The sequence below is a fragment of the Plectrocnemia conspersa genome, unplaced genomic scaffold, assembly GCF_051122295.1.
Source record: "Plectrocnemia conspersa isolate PC_06_02 unplaced genomic scaffold, ASM5112229v1 ptg000012l, whole genome shotgun sequence".
Classification (NCBI taxonomy): Eukaryota; Metazoa; Arthropoda; class Insecta; order Trichoptera; family Polycentropodidae; genus Plectrocnemia; species Plectrocnemia conspersa.
The window spans coordinates 15,164,273-15,182,104 of record NW_028277176.1 but is presented as its reverse complement, the minus strand read 5'-3'; the positions used below and the strand labels follow the sequence as shown (position 1 = coordinate 15,182,104).

General features: G+C 29.8%; 1 protein-coding gene across 16 annotated transcripts in view; it reads right to left on the bottom strand.

Annotated features, from left to right (window-relative positions):
• The window catches only part of Nuak (Nuak family kinase 1), a 54,449-nt gene extending 42,240 nt beyond the window's left edge, over positions 1 to 12,209 (bottom strand). For all 16 annotated transcript variants that reach the window (XM_088200621.1, XM_088200613.1, XM_088200614.1 and 13 more), the window contains exon 1: positions 12,047 to 12,209. The gene's annotated coding sequence lies outside the window, so the exon portion shown is untranslated. The remainder of the gene's footprint in view (positions 1 to 12,046) is intronic.
• Between the last annotated feature and the right edge of the window lie 5,623 nt (positions 12,210 to 17,832).

The window sequence follows — 17,832 nt, the reverse complement described above, 5'->3', positions numbered from 1 at the left end:
AGTGATTTTTATGTATAATAAATAATAATAAAATATATACATAACAATTTATATAATACTAATGTCTTGTTTGATTTTGAATATATAATTATGTATAGTAATTTATCAGATTGCATATATTACAATACTATAAAGCTATAGTTGATTAATAATGTATAGCTTCAAATCCCTATACGAATCCTAGTGCTTTTTTAATTTCAATCGTGTCTGGAAAATCAGAATTAGTGATTAATACATAATTAAAATTATGATCGATCAGAACAGATTGAAGTTTCCTAGATTTTCCTTTTCTCACGAATAAATATCGTGATAAATAATTTTTAAAAATGAGGCAGGTCATTGTAGACTGTTATAAATAATAGTTTAATCAAATATAAATCATTCATTAACAGACTGATTTCAATCTGATGTCTCACTACTTACTTTTTTTTCGATAATTTGTCGATAAAAATGCCAAATCGATAATTCTTATTTCTCGAGAAATATGTCTCAAAAATTTTCATAGGTTTTTTGTTAAAATTTTTTTTTTTACGAATATTTATAAATGTTTTATAACCGCTGCATAGAGGTCGGAAATATTTGCAAAAAATTGTTAACAATTTTCTCAACTACTCTATTCGGCCTAATCTGTGCTTTGGTAATCTATAATTTACATTAATTATTAGATAAGAAGAAACCGCTCCGCGTGGGAATCGCAGATTGTTAAAATATATGGGGGCTTTCCACAGAGTGGACGAACTTAAGTCTCATATTTCAATAATCCAAAGAGGAGCTGCTATTACCAATTTTCTCCACGATTCGGGTATAAATATGGGAGTCCGAAATTCCTTCGTAGCTCGACGCTCTGTAATCAATCAAAGTAGATCGATCAGTTATGGTCCTTCGATTATTTGCGTTCATAATAACAAATCTTTGTTCTCTTCAACGATCATCCAGTTCTCTGTTCATCGATAATATAAAGATATCTGTAATATTATACTCACACATAGTCACGAGAATTCTCGAGAAAATCAAAAAAGTGAAAATGAGAATTTTCATTTCTCGAGAAATGGAAAACATGAGAAACCAGAATGCCATTTTACGTAAGATTAACAATTAATAAAATGAAATAGATTTGCTCGACATTAAGACTTTCAGAATAATAGTATTAATAATTCAGATATCATTATACTAAAAAATAATATATTGTCGATATAACGGATTAAGAGCTTACTAACATAAACTTAATAATATAACTGAAGCAATAATCGCAATGCAATCAACTTGTGTAAATGCCATTAAAAAAATCATTAACACATTTTATTTGAGAAGACGTTTTAACGACTCGACTAAAAGGAATATTGAATTATGGAACAGCGGTCTATCTTCTTTCCTGCATAATAAGCGCTAAATATTGTGAACTAAAAATAACAAATAACCAGCCGGTTTTTTAGCATAACTGCCAAAAACTGTTCTCCGAGCAGATGTACTTACAATTCCATTGTTGTTGGATTTATGCAATCCAGAACAAACGCACTTATTAAACAGCTAGAATATTCGAATAAGATTTTTATAAAATTAAAACGATAATTCCAGTTCCACCTCAAATTGCGACTCATGAATAATCAATGAGTCGCAATTTAATAAATATAAGCTCCTGCAATTTGGTATATCATATATAAACCGAAACGCTGCGATACAAGAATCACTTTCAATTTAATTTTAATATGAAGCCTTCGCTTGGCCTTTAGCCTGGAATACGTGAGATTTTAGCCCTGAATCGGAGCTTACGACAAATCAAGATATACGACTCTTTCGAAGTCCAGGGAAAAGCAGTCACTTCCACTTTGATCGTCCAGCCAAATATTCAAGTTAAATCGCAAGCGTTTCGCGTTTCACGACAGCACGTATCATAATATCCATTTAATGCACAAATTACACTGAACAAATCGATTTGAATGCTTTGCTTTATCAGATTTCAATGTTTCAAACGATTGTTTTTAAAACGACTTGATATTATCATATGAATGGTACATAAAACGCATCCTGTTATGTTGTACACAGCGTGAAATTCGCACGTGTAAAATGACAATACAATGCGACGGTATAATACCGGTTTAAAAGTTTTCTCACGCAGCAAGATAACTCCCAAAGGGCGCGGTCAGCTAAAAGCATCTTGATGATACTTCCTTGCCGAAATCACTGACCAGAACCTAAAGTTCAACGGTTCAAGATTCGCTTTTAGATGCAATCTAATTCTGTATCCGCCGAACAAATCCGATTTGTTCTTTGAAAGGTTTGACTTATCTGATTCAAATGTCATTTTATCATAAGTTATTCTTAAGATACAGTAAATCTTAACATGTCACCAATTTTTTTATGTACATATTATATTTCGCGTAAAATTAAAACGAGATGATTTGTCTTGAAAAATCTAAGAAATCGTGACGTTACAAATTCTTTTAATAATCTTACAGCATATTATATGTAGGTTATATAACGAGGACGTAAATAAACGTACACAAAACGTCACGTTCCACTCGGGCATCCGCGAACTGTTAATTGTGGAATGTAAACATCTACATACACGACATATGAGTTATTGTATAAATTTACGAAAATATAGCAATATACATTGCTAAGTCGCTGGACGTGGGATTCCTAAGAAAACGCACACACTGCAATGAAATAACGCAATATAATATACACAAATGTATTGTGTTTTATTATACTTATTTAGTAATTGTTATGAAATCAATGACTAAATGTGAAATACGCATTACTATACACAATTATTGATAACGACGAAGGTGATTATTTAGTAAACAAACTTATCTTTGTGCTACATTATTATTTATGATATACAATGCATAAGAATTTATAAATATTGATCTATATAAAAAAAATTTCAATGATATTTATATTTAAAAAAAAATCAATAATTGTATTTTTTCCGAAAATATTTTCAATATATAGATATGAATGTAATTTTACAAAGTTTAAGAATCTTTACCATTACAAGTTTTTGTTAATTTCTTAAGAACACGTCTGACGGAATTATTATATCATACTAAAAAAAGGACAAATTTTTAGTATTTTGCAAATTTTCAATACTATTAATAAATAATATTCTCTGAACTAAGGCGAAGACGGTATTCTAAGAGGTGTTTTTCAATTGCTTAGGTCACATAAACGAAAGGAGGTCGATAGCCAGAACTGCATAAACTTAAGGAAGTTGAGCAACCTTTTCTATACGACCATTGGACTGCATGTGTGCATTAGATCGTTTATTTTATATGCAATTAAATTATATATTGCGATGAGAAAATCGATATTTGACAGACTTGAGGTGAAAACAAACGATGCATGTAAGCAGAAGCGCAAAATTACGAGCGCATAGCGGGTTATTATGAACGCCAAGTTCAAAAATGTGGTGATGGTCTTCAAGTTTTGTGTTTTGAGTGCGTAACATAGAATGTATATGTTACAGTGACTGCGTATTTTTCAGTAAAGATATATTTTCACTAGTATAAAAATAATATTATGAACGCTTCGTTTTTTAGTGAATGCGTATTTTTCAGTGAATTTATATTTTCAATAGTATAAATATAATTTCAATAACTGTTTAATAATAACATAATAATTTTCACTGGTATGTGCTATTTCTATTTGCGAAAATATAATTTAACTGATAGGCACTAGTGATATTACTAATCAAAAATGTAAGTTTCTGTTAAAACCCAAATCTAATAAACGAATTAACCAAACTATAATTACTTTTAGAACTTTCATTAGGTCAAGTTAGGTTTGGGTTTGAACAGAAAATGGACGTTTCGCAACTATGTCAGTGGATGTGTATTTTTCATTGACGTTACATTTTTGCTATCGTAAATACATTTTCATTAACTAGACTAATTAAAATGTGTAAAACAATTGATATATAATTTCACTGGGCAATATCAGTGAAACTTTATTTATTTGGAACATTTTGTCTGTTGAACATGTTTTTTTACAGTTCACAACTGTCAGTTGAATACAACCGACTAGCATCGTGTAAATCAGCCTTTAGTTTTAGGCATAATAAATTAATAAATAAATATATAAATAGGTCCCTACACATATACAAAGCGAATAATAAATTCCAAGCCAAAGCATAGACAAATTAAGATTATATAAAGTTGTGGGTAAACACAATCAACAACTACTAAGTAAATAGTCAGTTTGTAAATCTGTGAAATATATTTTATTTATAATAAACTATTATTATAGCTTAGAATGACCTAGCTCGATTTTTTTTAATTACTCATCCATGAGATTAGGAAAATTAAGAAAATCCTAATCCGTTTCAATTTGAAGTGGTGAGTTGCTAAATGGTCCATTTAACCACTCGTGGAGATTGAGACATACTTTGCCTTGTTGATATATGGCTTAAAATACAACTAATGAGCCGAAGTGGAAAATCCCATGAAAGTAAGGGTTGCTTATTTTAATTAGTCTTCGTTGGATATGGAAGCTTCGTGAAAGTCAGAAAAACGACTGAAGACTACGATTCCAGTGATTGGTTGGAGTTGAGGAAAACCTATACAACAGAACGTATGATAGACTTGAAAGATTCATTGATGTTGTGTGTGAATCAGTTTCATTCTTCGCTTTATTTTTCTTGAGGAAAAACGCAAGTTTTCCGCGGAACTTCCGCGATCCGGCGTTAGCGCCGTGCAAATACTCGGTATGTGACCAAATTCCTAATAATACCCGGCGCTGTAATGCAGAGATGGAAAGGCAACGAACGAACGGTGGGGGAGTCCTAGTCAATGAGTCGCTCCTCGGATATAATCCGGTACGTGGGTGTCCAAGGTTCCCGAGTCCGGCCCACTCATCTCGAACGAACAAACACCTGCGGGTCGAATTATCGAGACGCTTTGACGCGCTACAATGACCGAGGTGAAAATTTCTTTGAACTGCAAAGGAAAAATCAGATTTTTAGTTTGATATATCCATAGATTGTAGAGTAAGTAAAGATCTTCTGCGCATCTATCAACTTATTATAATCTCCGATTGCATTTTAAAGAGTGAAAAGACCAGACAAGAATTTTGCTATAATTTCTTTCAACACGAAAATCTTACAAGAGTATGTACAAAAAGCATTTAATTGGAAAATAAAAGTCAAAACAACATATCAATACTACTATTATGTAATACATCAACTTTGTAAAGAGATAAATAGGATCAATCATAATAACGCTTTAGCACACACAGCAGTAGTCGTCGGTGCGACTTTGAATTGATACCTTATCTACCCTATTCACTAGAGCAAATTCTTCCATCTATTATATTTCCAACCCACTACGGACACGACTGGAACCTTCAGACGCAGACACAGAATAATGACTTTACGTATACACTAACACAACTATAAAAACTGTACGTGAACGTAATTCAAATTATTGTTCAATATTAATAATTGTGACATGACATTTTCATAGTGGGGGGTATGTTGATGACAGATTCACTTGCCATGTTTAATGGTAACAGGTGACAAAACTGACGTTTTGAGCCTAACTTATAAACACGTTGGATTCAGATTTTTATAACCAGTTTCTGCATCTTAATAATATGCGTTGTTATACCTTGCTGTACATGTATTATTTATTATTATAAATTTTAATAATAAAAATATGTATATGTATAAAGGATTTAATGCAAATTCAATGCAGAATACAGTAGAATTCGAATCGAATTCTACTAAAGGGTTGTTAAAAGCAAAATTAAGTGTAAAATACTTGAAGAACAACCTCAAAGTCAAGTTTTTTCATTATTATAAGCAATATATGTACACGTTTAATCAACGCAATTCATAAGCACCTTTATTAAAGCAATATTGATAACACAAATTATTTAAAAAAATATATATATTTCATTTTTAAGAAGATCTTTACATTGTCTTCGTGCCAATATCCGCTTCTTGACCTGAATATTGAAACGAATTTGACATGATTGAACAGAAATCGTTTCAATGTTCGCTATCAATAAAAACCAAGGTGAGGTGATTGCAATCTAAAATGTAGTATATAACTAAGTATCCACACTGCGGTGTTATGGTTGTGCATAAAGGCTAATAGCACTACATATATTATGATGTAAATGAATGTAATAGTTAACGATAATTGAACGCATAAGATAAGATATGTAGATTACGTGGGGAAAGCATAGAATACAAGTACATAAGTACACAGAAATGCATATTTAGATACATAAGTATAACGGGAAATGTGCAATAAAGTCTCATCACTGTTAATGAGAGCACGGAATGTATTTTACACAATAAATATATTTTATGTTAATATTACGTGAAAAGTGTTATTATTGGGAAATTAAGTTCGCATCTTAACCCTAATTAAAATCCTTAAGGCGGAAATGTTTTTTTTTGTAAGTTAATAAATTTAATTACATATATGATTAATTACTGCATATTAAATATTATATGTATGTAAATATATATATGTTTGATATGTACAGAAAAAATGTATATTTTTAGAGCAATCGTAATTAGTATGTTCCGGTCTCGAAGGAAAAGTTCAACATCGAAAAATAAGTAATCTCGGATCGTAAAAGCTGTGATTTTGGCGAATTTCCATTTACTTGTATTTACCGCCTAGGAAATCTGCACACGGACAAACTTTTTAGTGCATAGAGACATTAAACGATTACTAAATTGGAACCATTCAAAAGTGAACGCGAACGAGAATCGTGGTGTTGAATGCCAAATTAACACCACAAATATTATAATTATGCAAGAAAGATAAGTATAATCTTTATTTTTTAAGTCAGCGATATTCGTCACTTAACGATTATGTCATGTAATTTGAATCAAGTATTTTTACGATATCTATATTATATATAGTTATAAATAATCATCACTTTTTATTGATAAGATTCAGAATAATAAGGCTATGTATTGAAGATAATCAAACTTACTATTTACTATATGATATTATGATGCACAGAGTCTAAGAATTAATCGGCTTTAAACGTGAAAGACATTTTGCCAAAATGAAATTCTGAGCTCAAATATGGTTTATGTTATTTTTTATACAAGCAGTTAAAATTTGGTATTGTATCACACATCTATAAAATTGGCTATCACGTGTAATTTTTTTGCCTACAATTACACCAATCTATGAATTAATTTTCTTGATTCAAGAAATGATACCAGTTGCAGCAATTTTATTTTATTCAATAGACGAAAACGAAGCTACAAATTATCCATCCGAATTCTTGAATTCTCAAAGTTACTAGTTAAGTACTTAAATGCTAATTCACCAGTATAAATGAAATACCAAGTTTGCTAGTCAAGATTGCGTTGTGAATGTATTGAGCACTTTAAATGGCAATAATGTTTTAACATCCAGAATTCTATCGATTCGTAGCAATGTCTTTTTGTTATAAAGACAGTCGCTCGATATAAGATATGGTGTGATATAACTGGAAACAAAAAGTCGGCGAAGCTGGGTATAAAAGATAATACATATGTATATATAAAAACGATCACATAGACTAAAAAATACGTGCACCGTCAAATGTGAATCAGACCAGCTTCTCACCTCTATCGCTAAAGACATTTTTGTACTTAGAAACGCGATTAGTAGTTCCTCAGATGGCGCGAATCAACAGTCTGCGAGCGATGTCATTTTGGTCGCCACGATAAGAATAACGGACGCGATCGCGATTCTCTTTTAGGATACCTGATAACTAGCAGCTAAAATGCAACTCCTTAACACCTACATTAAATGTTTCATATACGATGCGATCCAATTTAAGCGAATCATATATCAAAGCACAGAATCCTTCAATGCCTTACCGCAAATAATACCGCAAACGTATGATATTGATATGACAATAGTTTCTATCAAGTCAGGGCCGCCGAAAGCGAGCCCGGGCTCTGGGAAAATAATGATTCTGGACCCCATGTGAATAAATAAAGATACTTATGTAAATGTATATCACTACATATGGAAAAGTTGAAATCATATAATTTTGAAGGCAATGTTCCACTCCTTTTATTTTTTAGTATATATAAAAAAGGCAAAAGAAACTTATACCTGATATATAATACATACATCGCAAACAACTAGTTGAGTTCGGATTTATTATTTTATGTCAGTTTTTAGGTTTTTTTTATAAATATATTCCTGATATGATTTTTTCAGTCTGGTCCCTCAAGAAGAACTGGCCCCAGTAATTTGTCCCGTCCCTTCCCCCCTCACGGCAGGCCTACATATAGTAACTATTAGTCCTAATTTGACATGCAGCCATTTGATATGATAGTTCAACGTATCAATTTGAATAGCAACAAGCAACTAAAGGAAACGGGCCCGAAAAAAATAATTCAATCGCAAATCCCACGGACGAATTATAAATGTCAGCGTTCAATGTCTAAACAATCTACGCAAAAGCATCCGATATCTTGGCAATGGCACAAAGCAAGTGGACTTAGCGTCCAAAAATTGGTTTACACAATGCAAAAAATGTTTTCTCCATGTCTTAAAACAAAAAAAGGGTATGTGTTTATAGCTATTTAATGAAAGAAGTAACACTTTTTGATCGATATTAGCTTCATTAGCTTCAATAAATTCTGTTTGCCAGAGATAATTTAGTCGATTAAAACTATACAATCAATAAAGTTAAATTGAATTAATGACAATAAGTTGTCTAACTTATTGCATATAATCGTTTTGTGTTGAAAGCATTTTGGATCGAATGCAATTTTTAAATCGTGCGAATCGGCTTTGTTCCAAAATTGTCGTCATACTTCTGGAAATAAAATATAAATATCATTGTGATAAAGCTGCTAGACGTATGAATACCCACAATTATTTATTTATACGATTTTACGTAATTGATTATATTTAATAAATGGCTTGAAAATTTGACATGCACATTCAATTCAACTAATTTCAGATAAATTCGTAAAGAGCGCATTGTCCCAACACATATGCACATATTTTTAATTTTAATCACAAGACGAATATGAAATAAGCTATAGAAAAAAATATTTGAACGATGTATTCAACTGTTAGTGAATAAACAAGACAAAAAAATATTTCTTCCTTACAATATAATTCTCTCACGATTTTACAGATTTAGACGTTTTGACAGTTCTGTGTCATTATTTAATTAGTCCGCTCATTAAAGATCAAATTTACATCATCCTTTTGTTTCTTCTGCGTATATAGTTAACACTATCATTTTACTACTTTCGCCTTTCCTATGCTAAATACACATCGATGACTTCAACTTCATAATAATAATTATTTACTTCATAATCATAATAATAATTGTTTCTTTGTATGTATAATTTTTATCATATTTTTTGTTGTGTATTGAAATAATACTATGTATTGTTTTTCGACCATCGTGACGCATTGGAGGAACCTGTTAGGTCACGGTGGTCTTAATTTAATTTAAATAAATAGCTATTAAGAACAGAAAATATGTGGTATTAAGTATTGCTAATCGATTCATAAAAATAGTTACGGAAGAACAACAAAAGGTCAGCATAATGGATCACTTTATCAAAAGCTTTTTCAAAATCTGTATACATTATATTTCATATGTTTGAGTAAATCACATGAATGCCAAAAGGATAATGAAATTGAAACATTAAGAGCAAAAATCCATGTTGTTGATCAACGAGAAATTAGTCACAATTAATTACTTTAAACGTTCTCTTGCAAAATGACAGTCGTTAGCTTAATGCTTCACAACAGGGTAAATACAATCAACAACTACTAGGTAAGTAGCGAGACACCAGACTGAAAGCAAAGTAGGCGAATAAGTGAAATTGTATTAGTTATAAACTTACAATCAATTACAGCCTACACCCAACACATGAGCCGTTGATTTTGAAAGTGGTATAAGTCCACATATTGATATGTTGGGGTTTGCGTTTGAATCAACCTAAAATATTAACAAGCGTAAATCAATTCTGGTAATGGTTTTAAACCTATATCTTATTAGATTTTATTATGCAATAATAATTATTAAAAATGTTAAATAAAATAAACGATTTTTTAGCTACAAATAGACTTATACCACATTCAAAAATAAAAAATTATGAAAAATATAAACAACAGCAATTTTAAATTTATATTTTAATTTAGTTGGCTTTTCTGAAACATATTTTTTAATGTAAAAAATGATGATTAAAGTGAAGACATTTACACAAATAATCGCGTTCAATAAGAAATAATTGCAGTTATTAACTAAACAAGTATGAAAAGTAAATAACTTCGTTAAGATAACTAATAACAACAAGCTTCTCCATATTTCAATATTATTTCTCCTTAACACTTAGCAGAGAAAAGTAATTAACTCATCAATTATGATTATTACGAATGGACTATACCACTTTCAACAAAAACATTACTGCGATAACATTTTACAGTTCAACTTCTTTTGATTAATTTATGAAGATATTGTGCCTCATTGACTGTGTGAATATAAATAAAAAAAATATGATATTATTATATAGCTAAAACTAGCATTAACTAATTTTATTCAAAAATATACATATACCACTTTAAAAAAACGGCTCATATAACACCACGCACAACCTAGCTCGGTTTTATTTAATTATTCATCACGATATTCATCCACATGATTAATAAAATCCAGAAATACCTAATATGTGATAATCTGAATCATAATTTTCCTTGCGGTGTTTAAGCGATACATTTCGTAAATGTGTTGTTGCAAACTTATATTTGACACTTTGAACACACGTAATTATTGACAGCTATCTGATTTACAGTGTTGCCAACATAGGAAACTCAAATTGGATCACACTGATAAGAAAATATTACCCAAAAAGGTATTTATGTTTATTCATTGGCTTATACATACAATTTATTTAATTATATACATCACTGTTCTGACCAACGCTAATTTTCAAAACGTATTTATGTAACAAAATCACGCTTTGCTACAAAAATACGTTTTAAAATTTAAACATGTTAGGTTCGAACGAGCGGCAGCGAGTGAGCGTTTGTCAGAACAGTAAGTACCCCATGAATAACTTTCTGTAACGAATCTGCTTTAAAAAAATACATTTTTAATTGTATATAAATAAATAAAATGTATAAATAAATAAATACCTATTTTTTAGAATAAATTTGACCCTAGATAACAGGAAAGTGCCCACAAAAAATATCCACTCTATAAATAATGACCCTAGATAACAGGAAAGTGCCCACAAAAAATATCCACTCTATAAATAAATTATTTCTGTTTAGCCTGAAGAGCATAAACCATGTGTCGATGATTAGTCCACGTTCAATTATTTTTTATTAAATATAATGAAATAAACATTTAACCGACACTTTTTTAAGATTTATATTTTTTGAGCAAATTCAAATATAAACACACTCAAAAATTGTTTTATATCGTTCGCTAAATGTGTTGAAATTAGTAGTTAATCATTTGCATATTTTTATCTTATTCAAATTTTGAAAAGTTTGTAATAAAAAATGTTTTTCTTTTTTTGTTCGAGACGGTTTAAAATAAACGTTTTTTTGTTATATCCTTAGCTTGGTCCATTTTAAAGCAGTTCAAATATGTCCGCCATCGTGATTTTCCACGAGCTTTTTTAGTCAGCGCGTAAAAATACTCGCCGAATCAAAACATAGTTTGATGGTTCACACGAGACAACGAACTGCGGATGAATCACTTGCGCTGATGTCATATGCGAAGGCTTTTTTGAAAGGGCGCACGGCGCAGTGTTGCCATCGCGAAAAAAAACATCGTGCTATATAAGTGCCGCAGGAACAGCTAAGGAACAACGGGAGAGTAATAATAGAAAGTTCGCGGTTACCAGATATATTTATATACATACGTATAAAACGACGATGTGTGAGTGCGCGCGCGTATCCGCACATACATTAACGTCACATTATAATACTCGTATTATTTTGTTTTATTATGTAACTTGTCGCACTTATTTTATGTACCTAAATTATATAGGTTTAGTGTTTGAAAGGGGCGCGCGAATTACGTTTATCGCCGAGCCTACCTATTTGAGACGTGCGGGTTGAAGTTTGCGGGGCGAACGGCAAGCGCGAGGGGATAATACCCTCGAGCGTCAGGTGTCGAAGGTGACAAAGGCGGGGCGAAGCGTCGCGATTAGCGCGCCCGCCGACATAACGGCCATACACTGCGCGACACACCGACCCACTGCCGGCGAGACACAGACTGAGACATATCAGTGTTGCCATACGTAAGACGCAAAACCCGACAGGGAAACGCTTTTGCGCAACGCCTAAAAATAAAATAATAAATGTTTTTTTATTACAATTTAATACTTTATAATTAACATATTTCACACGAATTGCCAAAATAGTTCAAATTAAGACGAAATAATAATTTTAATTATTTTTTAATATGTCGATTACTGTTTTTTTTATTTTTCAATAAGAAAATAAAATTATTAAAAAAATAATAAAATATTTGTTTTTGCTAATTTATCACAATCAATATCGAAACTAATGGTGCGTAGAAACAAAAGTAGTTTATCTTCTGTATGTTTTTTTTTTATGTAATTTAATCGTTACAAATTTTGCAAACCACCACAAAATTATTTATAAATGTTAAATTTAAAAAAGCGTTTGACAATATTTATCACGAACTTCTTTTTCAGAAATTAAGTAATTTTGTCAACTTTTTCTTGAGCTACTTCAGTCATTTATAACCGTTGTCAGTATGTAAGCATTGGTAGTCGTTTCTCCATATTTCAATATTTCACTCGTTTATTTATTTAAATGCAGAGAAAAAATATTTCGTTTGGTGCATAATGGTTATCGAGATACTATGAGACAGATTTTTAAAGACAGACAGACTACAAAGCGGACTACGAGACATCTGCACAACGGTCTACTAAAGACACAAACGAGCGATCACGACCACGTTCTGCTACCAGAGACCTCAGAAAACCGAGCCGTAAAATTATATTTCATAATCACGACTGAATATATTTAGTCATATATTACAAGAAAAGGAAAAAGTCACGTTTTTGCTGCTTAAAAAAGAAAGCTTATTTAAAAAACATTGATAAAAAGTATTGTCTTAATATCACAAAAGGAGGTTAATAATTTGCCACTATTAACCTTCCTTACTTTTTGCAACCATTTTGAATATGAGGAGATATTTTTGCAAATAATGAAAAAATTGTCAATCAACTCTAGCTTTGGTTTTAAATAATTGTTTTTCATTATTTGACATCGACATAAGTACTTTTAAAATATAATCGGATGATGTTATTGAACACCAATAAAAAAATAAAGAAAGCTTTAATATTTTTTTGTAGGACTGTAGAGTCGTTTAAAATTGTAATGACTCCGACTCTGAATTTTAATAAGATTATTTTATTGCCAGCATATAATCGATAGCAATAAAAATAATGTCAACAATTTTTAAAATACAAAAAATAAAAGTATTTAAAAAAGTATTAAGCAAACTTGGCCACGTCTACCTAATTCATCATTAATGACTTATTATAATGATATATTTGAAAAACGTAAATTAAAAATATAGAAATATACATAATAAACGTTAAATAAAGTAAAATATTTATATCAAATAAAACGAAACTCTAAAATTATCAAAATAAATTAAAACAACAAATTTAATAATTATACTCTCATAGGAAAAAGCTTTTTCGTTGGTTTTATTTTGCCAGGTTGACTAAATCTAATCTTGAATAATACTAAATCTAAATTTTTTTTTATTTGTGATTTAAATTAAAATAGATGTATAAAAATGATTGCTTCTAATAAGTCAAGTGTTTATGAAAGCTCTCAAATCAGATTTTATTATTTTTAGTGTACTATGAGGTTTTCTGTGGTATTTAAGAAAATATTTTAAATTATGTATATGAATGTAATTTATTATGTGTTATTGTTGAAATGTTGTTAATTTTCTATATATATTTTGATTTTATCTTATACATACATTTGTTTCTTACATTATATATATTTTTTATATAGTGTGTTGGGTTTCTATGACATTAATGAATATATTACATTGCTTAAAAAAACTAATTATTTATATTATAAATAAAAATTTAAAACATCTTTTTAGAGCAAATATTTTTAAAACTATTTTTTTAGTTAAAGCTTCGAACAGTTGCTGAGAGATGTCACTAGCGTAAGAAAATATATTTCTTAATTTACAAGCTATAATATAATCAAAATACGGACAATTACTGATCAATACGATAATATATAAATTATTTACATTTTTTATATATTTTTAGATTTTTTAATGACTCAACAACAGTTATACTATATGTGTGATGCATTTTATTAGTCGTAGGCAGTCGGAGTCGTAAAAAATCGACAAACTCCGACTCCGGATGGTGACGGGTGGCAGATTGAGCCGCTGCAGTAATGTTTTATTGCAATATGAAGTTGTTTACATGGTTTACAAAGTACGGGGCGGGCGCGGGTCCGAATCCCGAAGATTGCCAGGTGAGAGAAAAAAACCGTCACACCAGTGTTACCAAGTGCACCAAATCTTGGCCATAACAAATTTTATATATATACATATAAATATACACAGACCCCACAGATTAATAGAAACAATTATTTTTTAGATCTAATTCCATTTTGACATAACGGGAAATAACGAAATAAGATTTAGTTAACCTGCCAAAACAAATGAAGTAAGTTTTTTCTTATTATTTGAAAGTGTTTTCTATTATTTTTTATTTTGTAATTTATCTAATTATTTTAATAGTTTTATATAATTATTTTATTCAATGTTCATATATTTTTATAATATAATTATTTTTGTATGAAGATTATTGAATTGATTTGTTTCTGTACGAATATACTCACTTTATTTTTATTTTTACCTATATCATTATTAATAAGTCAATATAAATTAATTAGGTAGACGTAGCAAATTATAAAATAAAATAAAAATCGAAGTCGATAAACTTTGAAACGACTCCACAGCTCTGATATATACACAAAAGAAATTAGTAAAAATATTTAATTCTAAGGTGAGCTACTCGCTGCGTTTCGCAATTGTCATTTTTAATTCATAGTTAGAGATGCCAATGTAATGAATGTATTTTAATGGCAATAAACAATGCAAGATTTTCGGAAAATTCAGGAAAAGCTACAAAACGCTTATGTACAAATGTTACTATGTAAAAATGTAGTTTATTATAGTATATTATTGATAAATTATTGATTTTTATATCTTATAACTTTCACTATTTCAACATAATATTTCTCTGAATTTGTTTAAAATATGGTAAGGAGTAATGATAAATACATCGAACGTATATCGTTGTTGTCATTTCTTTTTCACTTATGAATAATGACAAAATGTATAGACCTCAAAGTGATTATGTTAAAAGAAACTGAGTATAAATGAAAAGTTAACTATAATACAAATGTTATATTATCTTTAAAAAATCATATATAACAAAATACAGTCCCAATTGTGCATTACTTCAAAGTCATAAAGTCAAAAGGTTGGCTTCACACCATCTGCGGTGTCATCTTTAATGGGATGGCCGGCCAAGGACAAAACTTTGCCATATGATGGGACAGATTGTAATTTTTGACGCGGTTCCGTTTGTGTTAAAATTTGTTTGCAAATTATTGTTGGCTTTATTGCTTTTTGAACGTTTAAAAAATATTAAACATGGGAGGAAATATTCAACTAATGTAAATTAGTAGCAGTACATATAGGTATTCGAACTGAATTTTCAATATAAAATAACGAAAAATCAAAAATAGCACCAGCTGAATTATATCATTTTAATGATTTTATATATTGTACTATCGATAATTTTACAACTAGATTTAATGCTGCAAAATAAATAAATGATACATTCAGTTTCTTGTGGTTATTTCTAAAAGAAAATATAGAAAAAAAACAGTCTACATTTATTCCGAAAATATTTTTTAAAATATGTCATTTTAGTAAAATCATATCAGAATACATTTTGTCATCTTGGTATCCACAAATCTATGCAGATATCCAATAAACAAGCTCGAGGAAAATGTAGAAATCACTTTTATTTTCAGAACACAGTAGAAGACTTAAAACTGCTATGTAAAACATATTTTCTTTATAGCCATTTGTTTTAAATATACATATTTAATATACAAATATATATATTAAAAATAGTTTATGTTTGAAAAAATCACCCCCAGAATTGTTCTCATGTGAATCTAATTGGTTTCTATTTTGGTCAAAAATTAAATTCGGTTGAGGCCCAAAATGTTATAGGTAGTTTAGATCTTTCTCTACGCGTTATTAATTCTTACAATAAATCTCATACATCAAAATATATTAGCTATTACAAAGAGTTACAAGGAAAATTACATTACCTAAGATTACATAATTCAGAGTATTATTTAAATCGCATCATATATGCTAAATCAAATAGTCACATGAAAAACTTTCGCGCGCGTATTAATTACCTTTTAAGTCCGGAAGTAAATTCACATCTTTTGTATTTCCGCTTTTCTAAGTCATAAAGATTATTATGTTCACTTAAAAATTGCCTAATTCCCTATGCACGTAAGTATTTAGTTTATTTCCCATATTCCGATGATTCCGCAATCGGAGCGATATGGTTTCTAAAAATTGCGCTCACACGATGAAAATGTAAATAAGTATGCATATCATATATTAAATAACAAAAAAAATCGATTGTGCAATCAGGTAAAATTGAGAGAAATTTCTTCGGTAATATCGGGTAACGTTACGGTCAAAGAGGCGAAATTGCCATAGTCGGTAAAATCACCACTTTTCCGAACTGTACTTGGTATGATTTTTTTGTAGGTCAAAGCATATTACACCGTTGAATGTATATGGTTTTTATACCAGCTTTACTTTTTCAAATACAATTTGATTACGATCTTCCATTAGAGAACGTACATGTATCGTTCGCGGATATAATGATAATTTTCACGCTCATAAACTCGTGTCATAGTGAAAAATTACCTTTAGCTAAAAAAATCACATAGTTTTTATCTTACACTATATTATATAACATTATGTTGTAAAGTATTTTTTCTGTTTCTACTAAGTATATTAAATGTCACATCTAACTTACTTGCATGAAATATTTTTATAATATACATACATATATATAGTCTTCTTGTTCTTAACACATTAAAAAATTATTGAATAAAAGCCACTCGATATTTGTATTGATCTAATTCATATAAAAACACCAATGTAAAAGATATTCTATAAATCTCGTTCATGTAATGTAACAACGTGTCGATATTATACACAAGAAATTACGTATTTACCATTTAAAGTTATCCATAAAAAATACCGGTTCGAGCCACAGTAGATATTTGTTGATTGAAATTATATTATTAATAATTTACGATGAATAAAAACAGTTGTCTTCAATTTCCATATCTGAAATATCGTTACACGCGGTAAAGTTTTGGGTTAACGCCTTTTATATTACAGCGGTAGATTTACTGTTAAATGTCTATATACTACATATGTACAATATACATTAACTTTTAGAGGTTTTCTTTGGAAAAAGTATGTTAGAAAATCTACTACTTAAATAAATGTGAAGAAAAGCATTCTCTGACTTTCTCATTTAAATGAAAGCATAAAATTGTATAGCTCTCTGAAGGTATTTGTTATTGACTAATCATATACACATGTACTTAAGAAATAGCGGATGAGGCATTTAAAAGTATCCCGGTATTTTAAAATGATTTTACATTTCTCAATCAAATAATTAGGAGTATATTAAAATTTCATTGCAGCGAAAGCTTTATTCGACTCTGCCTCGTCATTTAGATCGCA